Here is a 10,348-nt window from a genome sequence, read left to right as displayed (position 1 = left end):
AAAAAAAAAAAAAAAAAAAAAAAAACCCCCCCAAAAAAAAAAAAAAAAGAAAGAAATAATGAAGTCCTACCATTTGAGGTGGCATGTATGAGCCTGGAGAAATTACGGTTATGCAAAATAAGCTATGCACTAGAGGACAAATAATGCATGTGCTCACTCATCTGTGGATGGTAGAAGATTGGTTTCCTAGAAATGGAGAGTAGAAAGTCGGATGCTGTAAGTTGAGAAGGAGAAGTGGGAGGGGAGGATAAGGGAGAACTTGGTCACAGATACAACATTCTAAGTAGGTAAGAGGAATGAGTTTCAGAGTACAAAAGCACATTGAGTAAGTATAGTTAACAACAGTTTAATGTATATTTCAAAACAGCAAGAAGGATGGACATTGAATGTTTACAACACAAAGTAAGCTTAAATATTTGAGATGATAGATGTGTTTATTGCTCCAGTTTGATCATTACACATTGTATATATGTATTGAAAAACTGCACTGTACCTTATAAATATGTACAGCTATTAAAAAAAAGTTAGTCTTGCTTTATTATCGAGGAGTATTCCATGTATGGATATGCCAGTTTGTTTAACCAGTTACTTCTTAAATGACATATGGCCAGAGCTGCTATAAACATTTATGCATAGGCTTTGTGTAGACACAGATAGTCATCTTCTTTGTTTTTTGCTTTTTTGGGAATGAATGCCCCAAAACGTCATTGTTGGGTTGTATGGTAATTGAATGTTTAGTTTTATAAGAAACTGTTCATTTATTTGTCAGACTGGCTATGTCATTTTACATTCCCCTAAGCAACATGTAAGTTATCTAGTTTCTCTGCAACCTTGCCAGTATTTGGTGGTGTCACTAGTTTTAATTTTAACCGTTTCGATAGATGTATAGTAATAGCTCATTATGGATTTAATTTACATTTTTCAAATGGCTAGTGAAGTTGAGTTTTTTTGGAGGTGTAGGTGTGTGTTTGCCATAGGGTGCATGTGCATGCCAAAGAGAGACAGAGAGAATGAAAGTAAGAAATCATCTTCTGGGGGATTGACCATGCCACAATCTTTTATCCTCCATTCTCCTCTCAGGATTTGGGCATACATAGACATGTATCCAGCGTGATGTTTAAGCCATCTGGTCTTCCCAGCCATGGCCATGTGGGAGTCTTTAACCACCATGCCACCTGATGGCCCTGAAGCTGAACCTACTTCCATGTGCTTGTTTGTCATGTGCCTGTCCTTTACATTGATTATTACTTTACTGCTATAGCCTTTTCTTTTTCATTTGATTTTGTAATTGACAAATAATAATTTTGTACTTACAGGTACAATGTGATATTTCTATTAGTATGTATGTACATAGTGTGGAATGATTTAATATAGCTAATTTACACATATATAACATAAGATACTGTTTTTGTCTGTTATGTATTGTTGTATGTTAGGAGTTCTTTATATAATCTAAATACTAGTCTTTTTAAAGATTCTTTTATTTTTAATTATATTTATTATCATTACTCTTCAATTTTGGCCAGAGAGAGACAGAGAGAAAGGGAGAGTGAAAAAGTAAACCGCCAGGTCCAGGACTTGAACCGTGATCGACCATGTGGGAGTCCAGGGCCTCAACCATCACACCACCTGCAGGCCCCAATACTAGTCTTTTTTCTTTATATATGGTTTGCAAATATTTTCTCCCAGTAACCTGTTCTTTTCATACCATTGAATTTGACTGTACATGTCCAAATATACTTGTTGAAGAGATTATCCTTTATCCATTGAATTGCTTTTATAACTTTGTTTCATGATGGATGGGATTGTTCTGTGGATCAGAAAACAAAATGTGTGATCAAAGGGTATATACTATAGTTCCTTTCATACTACATTCTGCTTATTATTCATGGATTAAATAGGCATATATGTGTGAGCCTTTCTCTGGGATCTTTCAGTACTATATAATCTTGATTATGGTAACTATGCAATTTTTGCCTATATATAAATAAATAAATAAATATATATATATATATATGTGTGTGTGTGTATATAAATACATTTGTAAATATATATTAAAATTTATATGTGTACATACATGTATATGTGTGTATGTACATATCTATGTATACATATATTGATACATATACATATGTTGTATACACATAAATGTGCTATGAGTATGTGCACTTGCTATAGAGAGACAGACAGAAGGAAAGTGAGAAGCACTCCCCAGAGGAGATCGCTGTGCCATAATCCTTTCTCCTCCATTCTCCTCTCAGGATTTTGAACTTGTAAACACATGCAGCTGGCATGCTTTTCAAGCTGCCATGTCTAGGACTTGAATTGCAGAGTAGGTCATGTGAGATCTGGCAACCTTAGCCACTTTGCCATTGTTGGGCTTTAGCCTTGAAATTGAGACTAGTGATCCATCCCACTTTATTCTTCTTTATTCAGATTACTTTGGTTATTCTGAGGTTTGTGTATTTCCTTAATTTTTGAATAATTTTGTGTAGGTTATAAAAAACTTCCCAGTATTTTTTTTTTTTTTTGGAGAGGTTTTAGCTTATAGGGCGCATGTGCTCACCAGAAAGACAGAGAGAGACAGAGAGATAGAAAGCAAGAAATCACCCCTCAGGGGAGATAGACACCTTGCAATCCCTTCTCCATTCTCTTCTCTGGATCTTGGGCACGCACGCACACGTGCCCAGTGTGAGTTTAAGCCACCAGGTCTGGAACTGGAACTATGGTCAGCTACATGGGAGTTCAGCGACATAGCCGTTACGCTAACTGCTGGTCCCAAAAAACTTCCTGGTATTTTAATAGATGTTACTTTAAACTTATATATTAGTTTGGGAATAATAGATATCTTTACTATGTTAAGTTTTCCCATCTATGAACATAGTATCTCTTTCCATTCATTTAGTCTTTCATTTATTTATTTACTTATTTTTTGGTCAGAACTTTGTTGCTTCCAGCACAGAGTTTCTATACATATTTGTGAAGTTTATATCTATGTATTTAATTTCCTTTGGAGTCACTGTAAGTTGTATTATTTTTATTTTCTGTTTTGACATGTTTATTACTATATAAAAATGCAATTAGGTTTTGCTGTTAAATTTCTAACTTTGCTGAACTTGCTTATTCTAAGAAATTTTTATAAATTTCTTGAATATATTAAATAGATCATGAAGCTATCTGCAAATAAGGACAGTATTTTTTTCTTTACAATGTGGATGCTTTGTGTTTGCTGATTGAATGATTTTACTTTATTGAAGCAAGTAGATTTTCCAATTCTGTGTTGGTTGAGGATAGTTAAAATGGACATTCTTGGGGTCAGCCTGTGGTCTGGTGGTTAAGACAGCTGGATTCCATATGACTGATCATCCAATTCAAGATCTATACACAGTGGCTTGAAAAACATGCTGGGCACGTGTGTGTGTGTGTGTGTGTGTGTGTGTGTGTGTGCCCCAAATCCTGAATGGAAGGAGAAATAAAGAAAACGAGGCTGTGCTGTGACCATGGTCCATGGAGTATGTTTTCTCATTTTGCTAATTTCTCTGTCTTGTTTTTGGCTAGCACATGCACCTGGTAAATTAAAAGAAAAGAAAAGAAGAAAAGGAAAGAAAAGAAAAGAAAAGAAAAGAATACTTTATGTGTTCCTAATTTTAGAGGAACAGAATTCACCATTAAGTATATTTTTTGCTACAGGTGTTTTGTAGATATAATCTGTTAAGTTAATGCAATTTCCTCTATTTCTAATTTGAAAAAAAGTTTTTTTTTTCATAAATTGGTATTGGATTTTGTCAATTGCTTTTTCAGCATCAATGAATATAATCATGTGCTTTTTTTTCTAGCCTATTGAAATAGAGGATTGTACTGATTGATTTCAAATGTTGAATTAGATCATGTACCTGAAATAAGTCCCATTTGGTAATGATGTAAAATTTGCTTTATATCTTGTTTTGTTTGACTCACTAATATTTCACTGAGGAATTTTTGTGTCTAAGTATATGAAAGATAACAATCGGTTTTCTTTTTTTTGTTGTTGTCTCTTCTTAGTTTTGATATCCAATAACATTAGCCTCATAAAATGAGTCAAGAGGTGTTTCTTATTATTTTATTTTTTGGGAAAGAAAATGCATAAAATGGTTTCAAATATTTTTAAATGTTTGTTAAAATTCTTCAGTGACACCAGCTGGTCTTGGATATTTCTTTTTAGAAACTTTTAACTTATAAATTCAATTGTTTTAATGGTTATAGTTCTATTTAGACTATCTTCCTCATCTTAGTTTTTGAGCTTTTAGTCCATTTTTTTCTAACTCTCAAATTTATAAGCACACATAAAATTGTTTATATTCTCTCATTTTTTTTAATGTCTGCAGGATCTGTAGTGACATTACCTGCTTAATTCCCGATATTAGTGATTTTTAAAAAATCATTATCAGACTTGTTGAAGTTTTATTCATTTTAGCAATATTAAACAAACAAACAAACAAACCTCAGGTATTTAGGGCCCCCATAAGTAGTGTTGTGGTTAAGTAGCTGGATCCCACATGACTGACTGCATGGTTGAGTCCTGGACCTGGTGGCTTGAAAATATGCCAGGTGTGTGTGTGTGTGTGTGTGTGTGTGTGTGTGTGTGTTTGCATAAGTGTTTGAAATCCCAAAAGAATGTAGGAGAAGGAACTGTGGCATGGTTATCCTCTCTAGGGGATAATTTCTTGCTCTCTCTCTCTCCCCCTGGCAAGTGAACATACTCTATACAAAAACTGAAAGAGAACAGTAAGAAGAACCAAGTATTGCTTTCATTTATTATCTTTTTCCCCGATACTTTATTTAATTAATTTCTGCTCTTACCTTTATTATAGAGTTCCTGCTTCTTGCTTTGTGTTCTTTTATTCTTCTTTTTCTAGTTTTCTGACACAGAAACTTAGTTTGTTGTTTTGTGATCTTTCCTCTTTTCTACTGTTAGCTATCAATTTCCCTATCAACACAGCTTTGGCTACATCCCACTTTTTCATTCAGTTCTATGTATATTCTATTTCCTCTGAGACAATGAAGTTCATTAGGCTAGTCTATTTTGTTTTCTCCCTTCTGAGCTAGTCCAGTTACTTGGTCTCTCTTGTAAGAAAGGGGAGTGTAATTCCTACAGTTTATTCCTAGGGCAAAGATGCTTCCTAGGTAAGGTTCTTGTGGATGAAGGATTCCCTTTGCTAGAAACTCCTATTTAGCAGATGTATCTGTGAGGGGAAGGGAATTTCAGTCTTGGTGAGCTATTTAATTTTATCAGGGACCACAGTAGGTACCTTTGCCTGTGTTGTCCATCTCATCTGGCATGAAGTGGGACTCTAATTTCAGTTCATTCAAAGAAACGAGCTTACCTCAACTGTGTTTAGCTGCTATATTGTGGGTTGTGAAGTTCTAGGCTTAATTTTTCTTTTGCCTTTGCACTATTCTGCCAGTATGCTATTCTTCCAGTTCTTGAGTTCCTACTGCATTTTCCTACCTCTTTCCACCTTTGTAAGTCTTCCTTTGGTTTCATTTGTGCTATTTTTGGGATTCATAATTGCATTTAACAGGAGCCAAGAACCAGGAGAAATGAGTTTACTCCATCTTGTGTAAACAGGAAGTCAAATAGATTAGAGCTTTTATTGATGCTTCTTATTCATCTCCAATTAACATATCAGTTAACAAAATTGTCCATTGAGCTTTGGGATCAATGACAGCAGTGTGCATTATTATCACAGCCTTGTATTATCAGCCAAGTATTTGGCAATGTGTGCTTCAATATTTTTCTCAGCCCAAGAATTCCCAGTGGTTCATTGAGAACCACACAGAATGCTGTGAGATTTAAGGACTGGGATAAAAACCTGTTACTACCATAGCACTCTTCAGCCAAAGAAAATGGCAGAGTCCTCTCACTGACCAAGCCTGCCTTCCATACTGCGGGTCTCTCTTTTGAGTTTGAAAGGGCTCTCCTTCAGTCACCACTCTTCAGCCGAACACCACTGTCCTTCATATCAAAGGCCTTAATTTTCAGTGTTGTGGTTTTCAAGTAGTTAAACCACACACTGTTTTATGACTGAGGCAGAAGTACATATTTTAGTTTAAAATAAAGAAGTCAATTCCATGACCTTGCTAATTCAATGACATTTCAAAGTACAGAATTATGTTCTTTTGTTTGAAATATCTCCTAGGTGTTATTGAAACACAAAGTGATTTGTTCAGACCAACTAAAGATTAAAAAAAATACATGCAAGGATTTATGTGGGAAAATATTCTCAATGATTTTGTGTAATTTTGTACTGTATTAATTTATCAAAGTGATCATTCATCTCAAGTGCTAAACTTGTGCGTAGGATTCTGTGTTCAGTGCACTGTGACTCCAGGAAAGAGGAAGATACAATCTCAGTTTCAGAGCTAAGCGTTACTTGAAGGGATTTTACAAACACACATGAAAAGAGGTCTATAACAGAGGACAGGACATAATTAAGTGTCAGTGATGGGGAAAAAATTACTACAGGATTTAGAAGAGAGTGTGATTGCCGTGGATCGTGCTGGTAAGTGAAAGTGTGTTGATTCAGGAATGGTATGACTATCTGGGTGAGGTGGACCCTGTGAAGAAAGCTCGAGGATTCAGATAGACTCAGTCTTCTTTGCTGGGCTCTCGGCCACTCTAGTTTGAGGGGTGAACTTGTTGCAACTAGGAGTGTAACCAAGTCCAGATTCTGAAAGTATTGAATGTCTAGCTAAAAAAAATGTCAATTTTCTATTTATTTATTTATTTTAAAATTTTTTGGAGACATTTCTGCTATAGGGCATGTGCACTTGCCAGACAGACAGAGAGAGACAGAGAGACAGAAAGCAGGAAATCAACCCCCAGGGAGGATGGCCATGCCGCAATCCCTTCTCCATTCTCCTCTCGGGATCTTGGTCACACACGCACCCACACCTAGCGTGAGTTTAAGCCACTGGGTCCAGGACTCGAACCGTCGTCAACTACGTGGGAGTCCAGCGACATAGCCATTAGCTAACTGCTGGTCCAAAAAATGTCAATTTTCTGATAACCTGGGAGAATTTGGAATATGTTGAACTGGCCAGTGGTACAAGCAAATATGGTTTGTGAACATCTATGTGCAGAGGGTTGTTGGGCAATCAGGACTAGATGATGTGTGTGTGTGTGTATGTTGGGGTGGTGGTAGGATAGGAGTAGGGAGCTGGCAGGGTCCACTGTGAAACTTTGAATAATACACTTCTACACACACACACTCATACACACATAGAAGTGCATCTGCTAAATTGTGTCAATTTGTATTCTGTGGTTTACTGTCAATGTTCACAATAAACTGCTGTTTCTCATATTGCATTAAATATGGTTTTAATTTATCCTTTATCCATGAACAGTTGAAAGTAAGGAACTTTTTGAAGCAGGAACTTCAAAAAGTCTGTGGAAAAATGGAATTAAAGGAAGAGTTTATTTTGGTGTAAGCTTTTTAAAAAAAATCTATGCATTTTTTTTCCCATAATATGCATTTTCCATGAACATTCGGAAGACCTATTGCAATATTAAAGGCAAAATTGTAAAATTTGAAGTTTGACTGTGACCTTGTTATCTGATTCTGCCTGATATGAGCCTTTGCAAGGCTTAACTGAATATTTAAAGAGATGAGACAGGATAAGAATGAGAGAGAGAAAAAAAAATCAAAGATAACACCAAAGTGCCTACTAGCTCACGGGGAGAACGATGACAAACGCATTAATTTTAATTTTTAAAAATTAATTATTTTATGTTCACATAAAGAATTACTATCTTATACATGGTACCTAAAATAATATTGTAAGTAACATGTATTATAAATCAAAAAGCATAGATAAAACTTTTTAACATACAGGATTGTTAAGCAAATCCTGCAGTGTGAGAAAAAAGGCAGATAAGTGGTAGATTTGTGTGAGAAATGAAAGCGCGTATAATAACCTGTTCTGTTCTATTCTGTGGCTGATAACAGAAAACACGTGAGTCTGGGTAATTTATAAAAATAGAGGTTAGGTGCTAGCTAGCGTTGGCAGCTGGATCCCACATGGCTGACTATGCAGCTCAAGTCTTGAACTTGGAGGTTAAAAGGCAGGTTGAGTGGGTATGTATGCATACACATCCATGTGTACGTGCAGGTATGCCCAAAGTCCTGAAAAGAGAAATGGAGGAGAAGGCATTGTGGTGTGAACATCCTCCCTGGAGTGTGCCTTCCCACTTTCCCTGTCACTTTGTCTCTCTCTGTCTCTCTGTGAGAATATGCAGCCTGTAGCAAATGAAAAAGAGAAACACGCACACACACACCAAAACACCCAGAAGTTTTGGTTTGGCAGTCAGAGGTCCAAGGTCCAAGGACCGCATATGAGGAGAGTCTTTTGGCTGAGTCACTACATGGTGGAGGGTGGGAACACAGGCATCTAGTTCCATGTGTCTTCCTTGTGGTTTCACTCCCTCTTCTTATAAACTCACATCTGATTCAGTTATGGGGCCCCCACCCTGACGACTTCACTCCTAACTTCCTCCTAAAGGCTCCACCTTACAACACCATAGGTGGATTAAGTTTTCCCCTTCCTAATCCTGTCACAACCAAATCTCAACATTGAATTTGGGGGGAGACATTAGAAATTGCAGCATAACTCAACAGTGAGATCATCTCTGAGTATAAAATGTGGCTTTTCATGAAAGTTTGTCTTTCTTCCATGAGCAAGAGAGACAGGAACAAAAAAAAGAAAAAGAAAAAGAAAAAAAGAGAGAAGATAGACAAACAGATACAGGCACTCCAATGGGGTTTCCACTCTGATTTCATCATAGTTCCAGCCACTCCTGGACCATGGGCTCGTGTGCATGGTGTATTCAGGGAGGTTTCTGGACATGAACGTGGAACCCCCCCCCCCCCCCATGTGGATCAGCCTTACGAAACATTGTCACCACTCTCCAGCCTTCAAAGATGGCCTTTGACTGAAGTGACCATGACCTTTCTGTGACTCCCAAGTACCAAGAAGTACCGTCCAGCTGCACATAAATTATGTCTCATGTGTGACCTAATGGAGTTAGAAAGTGTGTTCAACTGTGACCAAAACTTGTCTTGAGTAAAATGCTGCATAATTTGAAAGTTATTGGTTTCATTCATTATATCATTGTGATATTTGAATTCAATAGCATAGCAAATATCTGTTTTTGCATATTCATGTGTTGTGACAGTGGTATAAAATAGCAAAGGACACATTAGTAGATGTTTCTGAGTGAAAATTAATAAGTAGATGAATAGCGAATGTTTGCCTTCTGACTCTCCTTCAGAGAACCTGACACAGGAGAACAAGTAAACAAAGAAGACAATCGGGTGGACGGCTGTGGAATGTCAGCTCGCCTTCAGCCCAAGCTTAAATCAGACATCCCATCAATGTTCCTTAGCCCTGAAATATTTTTTTTTTCTTTTTGATGTATAGTTAATATATAAGAGCAAATAATAAGGAACTAAAATGAGAAAGCTCACCTTCTGGAAATTATATGTGTATCTCACTTAAATCCATTTGAGCACTATTAAATTCATTAGGCAAAGACCAATATGCATGAAATTCAAATGACGGAGCTCTAGGTAACTGCTTTGCAATTCCCATGAACAATAAAATCGTGTGTGTGCATTTTTTAAAATAAGTAGATAATGAGATGTGAAATCATTATAATAATGGCCTTCTAAGTAAAAGCAGCTAACTTGCTGACATCCAAATTGTGCCATCTGTAGCTTAAAATTGAGTTGATGCATTTCCTAAAGCCCATCACTTTGCTGTCAAATTCATTTGCCTCTTTAAAAAGAAGGTTTTATTCCATCTCTTAAAATAATTATAGGGTTGGGCCACTCTGTGGACAATGGTTAAGACAGCTGTATCCTACATGGCCGACGTCACAGTTTGAGTACTGGTCCTGGTGGCTTGAAAAACACACTGGTTCCATGTGTGTGTACCAAAATCCCAAAAGGAGGGGAAGATGGAAAAGGAGGTATTGTAGTGTGACCATGTTCCATCTGGGTACTTTCTTTCCTTCCTTCTCTGTCTCTCTTTTTCTTTTTCTTTTTCTTTTTCTTTTCTTTTCTTTTCTTTTTTTTTTTTTTAAGAGAGATTTTTGCTATAGGGTGTGTGCACTTGCTGGAGAGACAGAGAGACAGAAAGCGAGAAATCATCTCCCCTCACCTAGCAGGGATGGTCATGCCACATTCCCTTCTCTTCCTAGGATTTTGAGCATGCACGCACACATATCCAGCGTAAGTTTCAAGCCACTGAGTCTGGGATTCAAACTGTGGTCAGCCATGTGGAAGTCCAGGGACATTACCATTATACT

This window comes from Tupaia chinensis, unplaced genomic scaffold (assembly GCF_000334495.1).
Source record: "Tupaia chinensis unplaced genomic scaffold, TupChi_1.0 Scaffold143064_1, whole genome shotgun sequence".
In the NCBI taxonomy this organism is placed as follows: domain Eukaryota; kingdom Metazoa; phylum Chordata; class Mammalia; order Scandentia; family Tupaiidae; genus Tupaia; species Tupaia belangeri.
Note: the sequence above shows the minus strand (reverse complement) of the source record.